A 14,073-nucleotide genomic window follows, 5' to 3' on the forward strand; every position below is an offset into this window, starting at 1 on the left:
AACAAGCAGAATTTCATTGGCTGTGAATTCTTTGGAAATCATGGAAGAAAAAAAAAATGTAAATGCTCAAGTGAAGAAAATGAAACAATACATAATAACTATAATACGTATTGAATTATTTACACATATAAATACAGCCGGTGTGCAGGGATTATTTGTCGGATGTGTAGTATAATCAACGGAGCTCTATGTCTCCATCGAGGCTTTGCTAATAGCAGTGCGCATTTACAGAGTTTCAAATGATACCAGCAGGGCCATGCTATCTTTTTCAAAACAATTGGGAAAGGTGCCAGAGCACCAGCAGCAAAGGTGCACTTTTCTGGCTGGCTAATGACCATAAAGTGAATATTTATCTCGTCACCGTACGATCACTGAATCTGCAGAGAGAAACAAAAAAGGCTTCCTCTACATCATGGCTGAAAACTCACAGTGCAAATGATATAATGTGATTGTAAAATATGCGGTCTGAGGTTTTGTGGAAACTCTCATTTCTCCCTATTAATTGTAATTTGTTTTTCCCAGGAGGGGGGGGGGGGTCATATCGGTCATTGTAATGCCTTCTGTCGCCAATGGGAGGCCTGTGGCCACTGACGAATAAGAAAAGAGTCGTCTATTTACATTGCATCCATGGTAATTTAGTCTTAGTCCAGTCTTGGCTACACTGATAGTGACTTTTACTTGTACATATGCTGATTAAACTTACTACTTTTGGTCACAGGGAAACAGCTGATGGTCGCCAGATGCCCCGCTGCATGCCGTCTTTTGGTTCCTCACCAGGTAACGTTCAGCGGAGGGATGACGGTCCCTCGCTCCATCGGGCCGTGAGCATCACGGTCAGCCTCAGCCGCTTAAAACGACAAACAAAGCGCTCCGCGGCACAGAAATATTACTTTCCCCTTGTACTATTAACAAGTTCATCGATCCAAACATTTGCGAGCGCCGTGCCGTGGAGACCGAAACGTCACGCGCGACCAAACCCAAGCCTGGCGCATTCCAAACCAATCGATACCGGGGGGGGGGGGGGGGGGGGGGGGTCACCTGGGGGGGGGGGCGATAATGGATGAAAGTACCACAACTGTTTGCATTTTAATATGACTCAATCTATTATAAATACATTTGATTAAAGACAAATACTGCGCCCTCATTCGCCGTTTTAGGGGGTCGGGAGCGCCAAAAGTAACCAGGTATCACGAGTACGCAGCACCTGCCAGGAGCGTTGCACAAAGGAGAGGAGTGAAGACAGAACATGGCAGCCTCCCCACCTTTGCAGACAGCTGCTTACAAACGGGTGAGTAGTTTTCTGAAGGCCGTGTCGGCTCCGTAAAGAGTCTGTAAACACATTAGTGGTAGGTAGCCGCGCCCTAAAAACAAACGCTGCCACGCACACACACACACACACACACACACACACACACACACACACACTCACGGAGACCTAGTGGTGGCCTACATAAAGCCTCCCAAGAGGGACAGGAGGCTGACTAAAAGACTCTCTTACTCTTAAAGGCTTTAATGGATGACATGTTGCCTTTGAGGGATTCAAAGTGAACTAAAGTGGGATTAAGAAGTGTTGTAATGATACACAACCGAAGCCTTCATCACATGGGGGGGGGGGAAAGCGCAGCTTCGGCATCCGACACACGAGTGTGTGGAGACAGAGACAATTGGACCGAGTTGGAGCAGGTTGTGGTATTCCACGCGGAGATTTTAACATTAAAGACTGTTTTACTGCTCTGCCGACTCGTCCCCAACAAACAGAAATCCAAACAGAGACCCAACTTAACGGGCAGGTTCAGAAACACTTTTCCTTCTGGCGGCTAGAAGGCTCCGAACCCGTTTTTTACTTAAGCTTTTTGCCATTTTCGGTTCTTCAAACAGCTGCAGACACGCTCGCACAGCTTTGGTGTCGCCTGCGTTCACGTCGCCGCTGAAGGCAGACTGCTCACCGGGTTCGAGGACGGGGGGGGGGGGGGGGGCTGAAGTGAAGCCAACCAGGCCGGGGTTCTGTTACTTTAAATGTGCTGCAGATGGTTTAACACTTTCTGTTATCTTTTTTTTTTTTTTTTTTAAGCCAGTGATGCGGAGACGGGAAATGGGAGATGAAGACAGAGTGATAGAGGTGGAAGAGGGGAGCCGGATAGAGGAGGGTCATCGTCTCTCATATGTGGTGACATAACTGGGGAAGCGAGACAGCTCGGCAAAAAGCCCCCCCCCGCCCCCACACACTTCTTTTTGCTCCTATTTACTGTACAGAAACACATGGGCACCACTGCCACAAATACCAAAAATGTGCATCTATACATGGAGGAAACTGCAAGAGACCTCGGATGTGAATGACCGATGGCGTTCGCTCACGTTTGGTCAGTTCTCCACACACCATCGCACTTTGCAAAATCTATTTCTGGGCTCCAGCCTGAGAGCATGAACAGTCTAATTCCCGTTCACACGCATCACCCAAAGGAAGCGGCTCAAAGTGGCTAACAGAGCGGACCGATGCCCACGTCATAATCCCACTCTGTTTGACAACTCCGCCTTTAAAGAAAATCCTGCACGCCTTTAATAGCGTTATATAACCCTTTAATGTGCAGTAACGGATGTATTCGTAACCTTCGTCGCGGTGCTGCACGATAATCCAAGCACCTGCCGGTTGCACGAAAGACCGCAGTGAGAATGAAATAGATGGTCAGATATCTGCAAATGCTTGGAAACCAACACATGGCGCCCTCTTTTTTTAGTGCCTTGTGTATATGGTTGCACATAAATAGAATTAAGAAAGTCATCTGTTTGCTCTTACAGAAAAAAAGGTTTTATTGCCCTAATCATGGTGCCTTTATCCTTGTGATGCTGTTTTTGTCACATGGCCGGGACACAATTCAAAAAGCATGATGATAGTGAAACATTTACCTTGATGATACCCGTCAGACCCATTTTTACAACTTGGCCCAATCCACATTGTATCCCAATTCATTCCAGAAATTGTGATTTTCAGTAATTCATTTCATCGAGATGTGAACAACCAACTAGTAGCAATTTCAAACTCCATCATGCGTCTGATGCTGACTGGAAGGGGACACATCACCGACTCCCTGCTCCACAGAGGTGGGCTGTTGAGCCTCGACGTTAAAATAATGACGTCTGGAATTAACCGATTTTGTCGTTATGTTTATTCTTGCAAAAAAAAAGGAAAGCGAGTTCACTCTCACGTTGAGACACACACACGAAACATTCCTCTCCCAATCAGAGGAGACAGAGCAGTCACTTTAGAAGATGTGAAAGCAGAGGGGCAGATGAGAGCCAGGAGTGACAGTAGAATCACACACACACACACACACACACACACACACCATTATTCCAAGTGTGTTAAGTGTCTATTAGATCTCGCGCGGTGGCCCCCGACAGTCCCGGCTCCCACTTTGATTTGTGCCACTACTGAATTCCAGCCAATCAATCTGACATGCCCGGGGCATCATTTACCGCCTGCATTGTTTTCCAGATGGGGGGGGGTTGGGATGTGGTGGGTGACGGTGGTAGATTACCTTATGCCATGCTTGTTAAAAGCTTTCATTCCCGATAATCATCTCTCCCTGGGACGCACACAACTCCCTTAATTAGAATCCAAGACTTTATTTCCCTCCCTCAGTCTTTTAATTTCCCGTCGTAAAAAATTGAAAGCAAGAGCCTGGAGTCAAAATTAGCTGCCCCCCCCCCCGCCTTTTTTTGTTTTTGGCAAGAGAGTACAACTGGAGCACCTGTGCAGGTCAGAAGGGGCGGCACGCAGTCGCTGGTGTTATGGCCGCAGGCAAGAGGCCATTAGAGGAGGAAATGACTACTGGAGTGTTTTAATAAGGGCTCTTCTTGAGCACTTCTGCTTCATTCTGCTCGCTGTGGCGGAGAGGTGGGATGGATCAACCCATCTGGAGGAGCGATTCTCCCCCCCACCCCTCCCCCCGGAGAAGGTGAGATGAAGCTCACAAAAGGAGCCTCGAACACTGCGGCGCTTTCAGTTATTGGCTGTAACTAAAGAAAGATGCTGCTATTTTGTTTTCAAGCTGTTTTAAATCTGCTACGTGCTTCCATTCTTTGTGGTTTTATGTAAGATAGTGCTGAATAAATTAAGATAATTGTTGGATAATTGTTGGGTGTCATTTGAAGGAATCCAAGTATAAGGCACTTAGTCCGCATCTCTTTTCAGAACTTTATTTTGGGGTTTCAATAGACAAAACAATTTGACCTGTTTGCAAATCCACTTATTTACATTAAGAAAACATACATGTAGATTTACTAAAATCATGATCCTAACTCTTCACCCTAAAATGTAATGACTTACATTATTGGCATGCATATTATTCCTCCACAATAAAGGCAACGGGGAAACTGATTTAAGTCTATTATTAGAAACACGCTCCCACACACAAAATGGGACCCAGTTAGTGAACACTAACGGCGCCTCCGCTGGTTACAATGGAACAAAGGCAGCCGTCTAATGACAATGGAAGAGAAGAAATTAGCCACGAACGAAAAAAACACGGGATTTGGGGCATTTTTATTTGTGCAGAAGTGAAAGATTCAATGACGCAAGGATGGAGAAACCCTGCCGGACCTTCCCCCCCCCCCCCCCCCCCCCCCCCCGACCCTGATGTGTCTGAAGCCATGTGACAGGAAGCTACCACAGAATAAGAGCCCGACGTGATGTATCGGACCTGCCTTGGGACCGCTGTGTGAAATCAGCAGCAGGCTCTTCACAGCAGGGACCGAATATCAACTGACGGTGACATATTTACATTTTAACAAGGCCGCACTCTGGCAGCCGCAGGCGTCCCGTCCTCTGGTTTACTGCTGTGACGTATTCGTCTTCGACTTAATAACCGTTGTGTGAAATGATGATTCTGCAGCAAAGGTGTGCGACGCCGTGTTCGGATTTCACGAACACAACGCTGGTCGTGCAGCACTAAATGTAAAATAAAGAGCGTTGGCTGCACAAATCCCCGTGGTATAAATTATGCTGCGGTGGAAAACCCCCACTGAGGCTGTTTGATCAAGAATAAGTGCCTTCTTTGTTGTACAGTGCAGTTTAAAGCAACTAGAAAACAGTGGGAAGGAACGCAAAAGTGCAAAAGTGTTGACAAATACCAAACGTGTGTATCTGCCGCACAGCAGGAATTTAAATACACAAAAAGCTTCGCCAAACTATCCTGAGGTATATTTGTGCCCGCCATGTAATTGTTTCACCGCGGCGCATCATACGCAAACCCATCTGCTTTTATTCATCAGCGTTTGTCAGACCTTGGGGGCTTCACTTTTTGAGTGAGCACTTCGTCGCTCAGCGCACCAAGTAAATACTGTATTCCCCTTCAGCTACTGGAGCGACTAACAAACAAACCATTAGCCACCTTCGGTCCGGGGGAAAAAAAAATAGATCTTCTTCGCCACAGATGGGTATGAAATGATGATGTGTGCGGGACGGGACGCTTCGTTTTCGACGGGGCCCTTCCTTCCTCGAAATGAGCCATTCGATCTGCTTGCTTTGGTCAGCGAGGGGAAGTACAATCACACGTGGTTTAATTATAAGAAGACTGAGTAGCAACGAATGCGATGGAGCAGGAACGTGACGGCGGGGAGGGGGGGGGGGGGGGGGGGGTGAGGGAGGCAAACATCTGTTGAGGAATGCATAGTGGAACTGAAGGTTTTTCTGCATAAGCAACTCTTAGAAAATACAGATGTGGATAATGGATGAAGGAAGTTAAACTCAGGGCAGACTGTTATAATATAGTGGAGAAAAAAAACTCACCAGCAATTTCATATTTTGCTGCTTGGAGTTGGGTAACACGGATGGAGTTAAAACATCTAGATTTCTATAATGTCTCATTATCACTCCTTCATTTGAAATGTATTATTCAGTGCAGCACTCCCGGAACATGCTACTGCAAATATCATTTCCATCCTGGCACACAGGAGTGCGGCTCGTGCGCTCTCTCTTGGGTCGTTTCCCAAATGCTTGCAGTGCTAAAATGGAACATTAGCAAAAACTCTTCAGCTCATTCTTCTCGATTCCCGAGCATGAGCTTTCAGAGCCTCCATCCGAACAATTAAACGTCCTGCTTTTTACGCTTCCTATTGTTTTTATTTTCTAAATCTTCTTTTAGGCTGCATCCAAAAGAAGATTCTGACTTTGCTCCCGATCGACCAAACCAACACCTTCAAAAGTTGGAAGGGTCAGACCTGGTGAGCCGGGCTGGGCGGAGTTTTCCCTTTTTTGTGTCACTAAAACCATCAAACTGAACGCCGATGGGTTGGTGGATGTTTTCGATCGCCTTCCTCGACCAACGAAGCGAAATCGGACGTTAAAGAAAATCAGTCCTGCAGTCGATATGAGCTCCCGTGCCCGGCGGTTTCGGCTAATTCTTCCGTCAATATAAACAAACATCTAAACGCAGATACGCTTCCAAAGAGCACATTCAGAACCAAAAGCACGTTCGGTAAACACGGCGCAATATGATGCTGTAAAGCTCATTGGACAAAACGAAAACATATCCCTAAGCCTCGATTTAGACAATAGAGATATTGACAATATATTCAGCCGGAGCTTTGGACACAAGCTGAATGTCTGCATTCAAATGATACGCCACGGTGTATTTTGCACATGCGCCAGGGGGCCCTGACGCTCGGCCGGGTTTCACCGTGCGATTTAGTGACCAGTGTCAGGAGATGCAAATCAAATAATGAATACGTTTTCACATCCTGACTCGTTTCATTTCCTCTGCGGCGGCTCGGGGGGGGGGGGGGGGGTGGGGCGAAGAAGTCTCCTCTCGAAAGCTGGCAGCGCTTCCCTCTTTCATGTCATCGCCACCGGACGCGACCTCGCCAGAGCGCCAGGCACACACACACACAGGGAGACGCACGAGGCCCGAACGCACACCCACATCCCATGCACGATAGAACGGGGGGGGTCGTCGTAGGGACCCGAGTGCAAACCAGCCGATTAACATTCACGATTCAACATGCAACCACAGGTAGCTGCAAGGTTTTTGCACAATAATGTCCACTCTCCCTGTCAGCATCGATGGCATCAGGCCGGCGAAGCTGCGCGGGGGGGGGATGGGGGGAACATACGTAAGAAGAGACAAGAATCACCGGAGGCCCCACCAGGCATTGGTAGCCCCAGCGATGAGACACCAGGCTCCTGCTGGAAGACGGACCCAATGGGATTCTCCTCATTCGTCCTGCACACTTTGCGCCCCGGGGCTTCGTCTCTTTCTCCCTTTCTTGGTTTCTCTGAAGCCGTGAAACACCGTCGCCCTCGAGTTTCAATTTCAGCCTTTTCCAACTGCTCTTCTGCTCCCCTCTCCTCTTGTTTTCTGAATCCGTACCCGGGCCTTCCACTCGTGGAACGCTCATCACACATCTCACTGGATTGCCTCGAAATCTGCAAGGTAGTGCGTATGGAGTGTCGCCTATTGGAAAAATTAATAAAAAACTTTCAGGCCCCTTTTGTTAGCATTCAGCAACTGTTTTCCTGTCGAGCTTGTCAATATAATCCCAGAGTGAATGATGAGTTCAAAGGGCCGGTGAGCAAAGTGCTCGTATTTCAAAGCCTCGTTTCAAGCTCCAACGATCATAAGTAACTCATAGCTGCACCTTAACCAGGGTGACTTATGTCCATCAATACCTCATCAGAATTATTCACCCCCTTTGACAAACAAATCAATGCATGTTTCTAGCCACGCTGCGCTGGAAAGGCTCTCGCGTTCTGACATACATCTCGTTCATCGCCGTGCACGACGGAGTAAAGACACGAGGCGCTAACAAGCCCATGCAGCGCAACCCTAACCCTAACCCACAACCCTCTGGGCACCTGACCCGATCCTTGCGTTGAATGTATACACTTATTTGACATCCATTTTTTTCTGTTTTTTCTTTTCCGTTAACTCCAATAAAGATGGACCAAGATGGAAGAGAGAGGAGTTGTGACTTTTTTCCTGCTTGTGCTGAACTTTTCCGAGTTATTCAAAGGATCTTTGGGTTGCGGATTACGGATTTCCCGAGTGAGCAAAGTTGACACGGTGACAATCGTGCATCATTAAACTTGGAACAAAGAAACACGTTTCTCCTGCAGGGATCCTAATGAAATGTGGATGAAAGTCGACTTTCGGCGGCATCAGCAGCTGTCAAACGTCTCCGCGGAGCTGTGCTTGTGAATCATCAACACCGGTGCAGGTGTGCTGACCCGGCGGGACGCCAGTTCACACAAATGCAGAAACATATTTGCAGTTATTGTACGCGCGACGCGTGATATTAACTCACCGATGCAAGCGGGGCCCCTCCCCGCGCCATCGTTCATTTCATCACGCCGCCGACGCACGACTTAACCAGAACAGAACTTCACAGCAACCACCCCTCTGTGGGTGAAGGAAGGGGGTCGTCGCCTTCTCTTTGCAAGCTGCAGTTCTATTCCGTATTCAGGAGAACAATCGGCCTGATATTAGAAACGAGCAGGGGTTGAAAACACAGCCCCTTCCTCCCCTGAAGAAAATCCACAGAACCAAAGTTCATCTATTTTCCACTTAAACCGTCAACTGCTCCGATAACAGGTTCCGCCTTTTTCAAAGGCGAGTGGTTTCTCCCCGTTTCCCGGACACTAAGCCACACGCGTCAACGGGTTTGGGCCCCGGAGGCGATCATCCCGCATTAGAGATTCCCCACGTCTTCCCCCCCCCCCCCCCCCCCCCAGGTGTGTGTGTTCATGTCACAGCGCTCATTATATGGAATCTATTTGCTCCGCTCAGGTGATCAGGAGCCCGTCGGGCCGTCCGTCCCTCTGCCGGCACCGGCTGTCCGTTCCCTAACCTTCAGGTGGCCCTTTGTGCTCCTCCCTGCGAGACAAACCAATTCCAACAAGGACTCAAACTCTTAAGTGAAATCAGTTGCGGGTTGCTAACGCGGGCTGTCAGCATCGCTGGGAGGTATGGGGGAGATAAAGCAATTAATGGAGGAGACAGGGGGTGGGAGGGGCTTGCTTTTCTTCTCCCGCCTGTCCTTTTCTGTGGCCCTGACACCACGGATTTAGAGATTTAGAGATTCGAGGGGATGCACGCCTAAAGGACTAAAGGAAGATCCTTTAAAGAACCATCTGTCAGCACACAACGTACATTAAATTCCTTTTTTTTCTTCTTGCAATTAGTTGATTTTCATTCATCTTCAGTTTTCGGATTACAGTATGCAGGTTGTGGTGCTGATGTGAGTTAAATGAAAGTCCCTTTTCATGCATTTGCTTCCCCTGCATTAGTAGTGATGATGGCAGCAGCCACTGTAGACAGTCCTCCTTTCACCCTGCCTCCATCAATGCAGCAGATGCGCATTTATATTGTGCATTAGGTTTAAAGTTGCATTAAATGTTTAACCCTCGTGTGCTGAAAGCTGCCCCTTCCCTTGTTAGTGTTACTGATGAGCGATATGGAAATAAAAAGGTGTGTTATTATCACCCTCGGTTCACCACAAAGTGCTGCGATGAATCAGAAAGTTTCACAGTCCACAAAAAAAGACTTTGCAGGTATACTTTTGGAAAGCGGTGTGATGGATTTTATTGTCAGTTCTGTCTCTTCCGCTGACTGGTCGAGGCCACGGCTGGTAAAAAAACGGTTGGAACCGCATCCCGATCCATTCGCATCTGCATAGTGGGATCTTTACACTGAAATCTGAATATATTATTATAATATAAGGTGACAATAAGAATCATAATAAGAACGAGACTCTCATTGTTTTGTTTTTCCAATAATAATGTACATACTATAGAGCTGCATGAACATATTCCTATTTTGTGAGGTTTGAGTCATTAGCAGGCTGCTTAAACCAAAAGCTGATTTGATGAAATTATAATCATCCAATCTCAAGCCTGTGAATGGCATTAATTGATGATTAGAACGGCCAATACGTGCTGAAGGGGAATATTGACCAAGAAACATATAAATTATGTAAACGATGTCAAACGGGTTAGGGAATATCAATAGATACAGAATGAGAAGTAATAGTTGGAACAATTAGATTTAATCCATCGTGGGGCGTCCCCCCCCCCCCGTCAGAGGGCTTAGAGGTTGCTGACAGTTATCATCTGATACTCGTGTGATGTTGAGCTTTGATGGTTTACAGTTTAGTGCCTCCTTCCTTCAAACAGCAGTGTGCAGCTCCTCTGAGCAGATCCTGGTCCAGCAGCAGCTACTCTGCGAGTTACGGCTCGTACAAAACTTCAAAGCTGATCCACGGAACGGTTTTTGTTCCCCCCCCAGCCTCAGGCTTCGCTTATGTGACTTTGTGCTGTTGGATAGTTAAAAGGTATCAAATGCACGCATGGCCCTGACAATTAGTGGAGACTGTTGCTGGGTGACTAGTCGATAGAAAGTAAGCCTCCAATTCCTACTGCCCCCCCCCCCCCCTCCCACCAGGAAGCATCCGTGCACAGATGCACGCACAATCCCACACATGCATGGATTTACTTACTGCTTAGGAAGAACGAGAAAGAATATTCAAAGTGGAATTTAGAGAAGCTGGTGTTGTCTTTGTTTTATTGTTTGTGAAGGAAGGCGATGTTGCTCAAGAGGCTAATTGGACAGGAGACTGGTAATGGAGACAAGACGGATGAAGACAGATAAAGTCATGCATACATATAGAGTACAAACAAATTGAGGAGGAGCAGAAGGATGCAACAGAAGCAGAGGCAGGGATACTGAGGGCTAAATAGAAGAAAAAAACCCCCCACATAATACAGAAAAGGAATAACAGAAGGCAGAAAGAAGGCCAAGAATCTTCCCCAAATACGATCGACCCAAAAGGGTTAAAGACACTGCTGAGATTCCACAAAAAGATTCCCCTCGGTGACCAAAGGCTTCACCCCCGGGAGGCTGTAAATGAGGAGTCCACGTAGGTACCATGGTGACAGTGTGTGTGTGTGTGTCATTCCTTGGTGCTTGCTGAGGTTCAGGGGGGGGGGAGTCGTGGAGGGAAACACCTCTTCGGCTCCATGCTGCAGTATTCATCACTGCACCTCACCCAAAAACCCATCTCTCTTTTTTGGAGACTGGTTGTCTCGTCCAAGGGCCGGTCACAGTGGCCTTGCTTCACTCTTTGACTACTCGATCAACAGCTGCAGTTCCCCTGATCTCGTCTCCGCCTTCCCTCCATCTTATTTGACTCCTTCCTCGATTTCCTGCCTCTTAATCTCTCCTCTCCCTGTGAGGGATGAAGTCCTGCTGTCCGTACCTTTCTTTATTTGAACAGTTTTCTCACACAGATCTGTTCGCTTCTGGCTACATGAAGCTTCATCGCGAGTATTGCGTTTTGGAAAAGCGAGCTCCATCATGAGGTATGAATGAATTAAAAATCAAGGAATTTTGTACTAGACCATATATTCAACAGCTGTAGTTCTATAAGTGTAAGCGCTAAGGGGCTAGCACACCGAGCTAAGGCGGCCAACGTGATTGACGCGGACAATACACGGTGATTATTTCAGAGGTGGAACATAACTCATCAGATATGAACAATCCACCGTCTGTGGTGTGGCCGTGAGTGGTCATGTCTGATTGGACCCTTAACCAGAGGAATATTCGGGTGCCAGGTCATTATGTGAAGGAACGTGGCAGACAGGAAGCGTTGAAGGCGTTGTTTGAAGCCGCAGAGCTGGTCATGCGGCTGACAGCTCTGGCGGTGTAGCTTGCTGACAGGTTTCTGTAATTACAACGTTTCAACATTTGAAAGCACAGTTGAATTCCCTTTCTTTTGTGGAGCTGCTTCCAACAGTGACAGCAAATCCCCAAAAGCCCCTCCACATTAAAAGCTCTTTCTCATTTTCTTTTGCATAATTTTATCCCAAAAAACAATTAAACCATTATATATATATATATATATATATATATATCTTGCCTTACAGCTACAGCACGTTTATGAAAAAAAGACAAGATAGTGTTTGTGTTGTCTGGAGGCATAAACACCATTCTCCCAAACTATATTTCCTTTTGATTCTCAACTTATTAAGGATTTTGTACTAATTATGTAAGACTCTGTTGGTGCCTTAACGACAACACACTTTTTGGAAAAAAAATCTTTGTCTGCACCCAAGTTTTTTCCAGTTGTGGTACAAAGCCACGGAAGAAACGAGGGGGTGGAAGTTACAGATTTTGAGTTTAACATTTACAGTGGACAGCAGGAAGAGCTTTCTATGAAACAAATCACGAATCATTTTAGTTTCATGAGTATGTGTCACTTCAAGCTACTGACACAAAAATGAAGAGGCCGTATAGTGAGGCACCTCCGCGTGTCATTAAGAAGCCACGTTTAGGAAACAAAACAAATAGGTTGAATTGTGAAAGTAAAATATGTTTGTCCGATTCTTGTTGACAAGCTCCTACATTCAAGGAAGCGCAAAAGGACTGTGGTGTCATTCATGAGCCAATTGGGAAGAGCTGGTTGGTCCAAATTAAGTCCTGTGACCAATGTCAAAGAGCTGAGATGAAGAAACCACGATAGACCCGGAAATGCAATGGCGCTTTAGTTTGAATCCCCTTCGGAGGGTCGAGGAGCCTCAGACGCAGGACGTGACATCCCTTTCCCAGCCTGTTGGCACAGACTCTGACACTGAACTGACCGTGGAGGGAAACCCTGAATGCAATTACCCCACATCCACATCCGGGAGCAACCCAGGCTGAAATACAGTAGAGCACACTTCCACAATGTGAGGCGGACGTCGAACACATGCCGTGGCGAACCACAGGAGCAGACGAGCGGAGAACGTGGTGGAGGAGATGAAAACCTTTGCACCGAGTCTTCTTCATGGGCTGTGAAGTGAATGTGACGCGTGGATGCAGAGTGCAGCGCGAGAGCCCCGTGTGCGCACAGCGCTGTGACGGTGATGCTCCGACACCCGAACACCTCCAGGCTCCCAGGCTGCAGTGGCGTTCATTCTCAGAACGTCTGCAGAGCAGACACGGACACACGAGGGAGGGACACCCTTCCCCCCGGACGCTGAAGGATGCAAAACAGGACAGAGCCCCGCCAGTCATGACTAATCAGGCAAAGCTTTGGGGATGCGTTTACAAGCTTGTTTCTCTCTCTCTCTCTCGCAGACCCCAGAGAATAACACAGCCAAGCAGAATCTGCCAAATCACACATGTATGAGCCATCCCTCTTCGAAGTACGGCATGGGTGTTTTTCTAAGGAGACGGAGCCGCGTGTGAGAACGCCCCCACGAAAAGAAGCAACACGGGAAAAGTCAAAGTAAAAGCAGCCTTACCTCCTTCGGTCAGATGCCAAAATCACAGGCTTGGACCAGTCAGAAAAACCATAGAGCTGGTCGAAGCAGCTGGAGCCTCGTCGAACACGCAGCGGCACGGGAACACTTTGCTCGTCAGAAAAAGCAACTCTCGGGATCCCTTATTTCCTCAGCGGCCCCCCTTTTTTTCCCCCTAATAATCTCAAGTCTGTCTTAGCGGCTGGACTCCAGCAGAACCAGCACCGGGCGGCTCGTGTCCATGTGCAGCACGGGTGACATGCTTCTTCCTGCGCTCTGGCTGGGGCAGAGGAGTGGACGGCAGCAGCGGGAGTGTTTGCAGTTGCGGGAGTCGTATTCCTGACTGTGGAGAGAACTGAGCATCCTTCAGTGAAGGGAGATGAAGCAGCAGGAGGGAGAAGAAGGAGATGCAGCGCACCAGAACAGCAGAGCAGCAGGACTCTCTCTCTCTCTCTGTTGCTCAGATCCCCCCAAAATGGGCTGATTCTGGGCAGCAGTCGGGCAGATCAGCACAGCGCAGAGGGAAGAGCTTCTGTTGCATCAACATTGTTCTGTGTCCAGTATGCTTTTCTTTTTGTAAACAGCAAAGAGAAAGAAATAAAGCCCCCCCCCCCAAAAAAAAACCCCAATCACCACTTGAGCTCCAACACCATCACCACCGGCATCGTCTCTTCTCTGGGGCTCCTCGAGTCTTCACCGGACAAAGTGTGGCTGAGAGACGGGAGACGGCGAGAGTGGGGGAGAAGGTATGCATGCATGTGGTGGTGCGAGTGTGTGTTGTGTGTGTGTGTGTGTGTGTG

The 14,073-nt window shown here is 47.8% G+C and overlaps 1 protein-coding gene across 2 annotated transcripts in view; it reads right to left on the bottom strand.

Annotated features, from left to right (window-relative positions):
- Positions 1-13,414, bottom strand: part of sgcd (sarcoglycan, delta (dystrophin-associated glycoprotein)) — a 133,030-nt gene extending 119,616 nt beyond the window's left edge. Inside the window, exon 1 of one of the 2 annotated variants that reach the window (XM_037466919.2) lies at positions 13,277-13,414. The gene's annotated coding sequence lies outside the window, so the exon portion shown is untranslated. The remainder of the gene's footprint in view (positions 1-13,276) is intronic. The other variant, XM_037466917.2, reaches the window with a different exon arrangement.
- Positions 13,415-14,073: the final 659 nt, after the last annotated feature.

The sequence above is a fragment of the Pungitius pungitius genome, chromosome 16, assembly GCF_949316345.1.
Source record: "Pungitius pungitius chromosome 16, fPunPun2.1, whole genome shotgun sequence".
In the NCBI taxonomy this organism is placed as follows: Eukaryota; Metazoa; Chordata; class Actinopteri; order Perciformes; family Gasterosteidae; genus Pungitius; species Pungitius pungitius.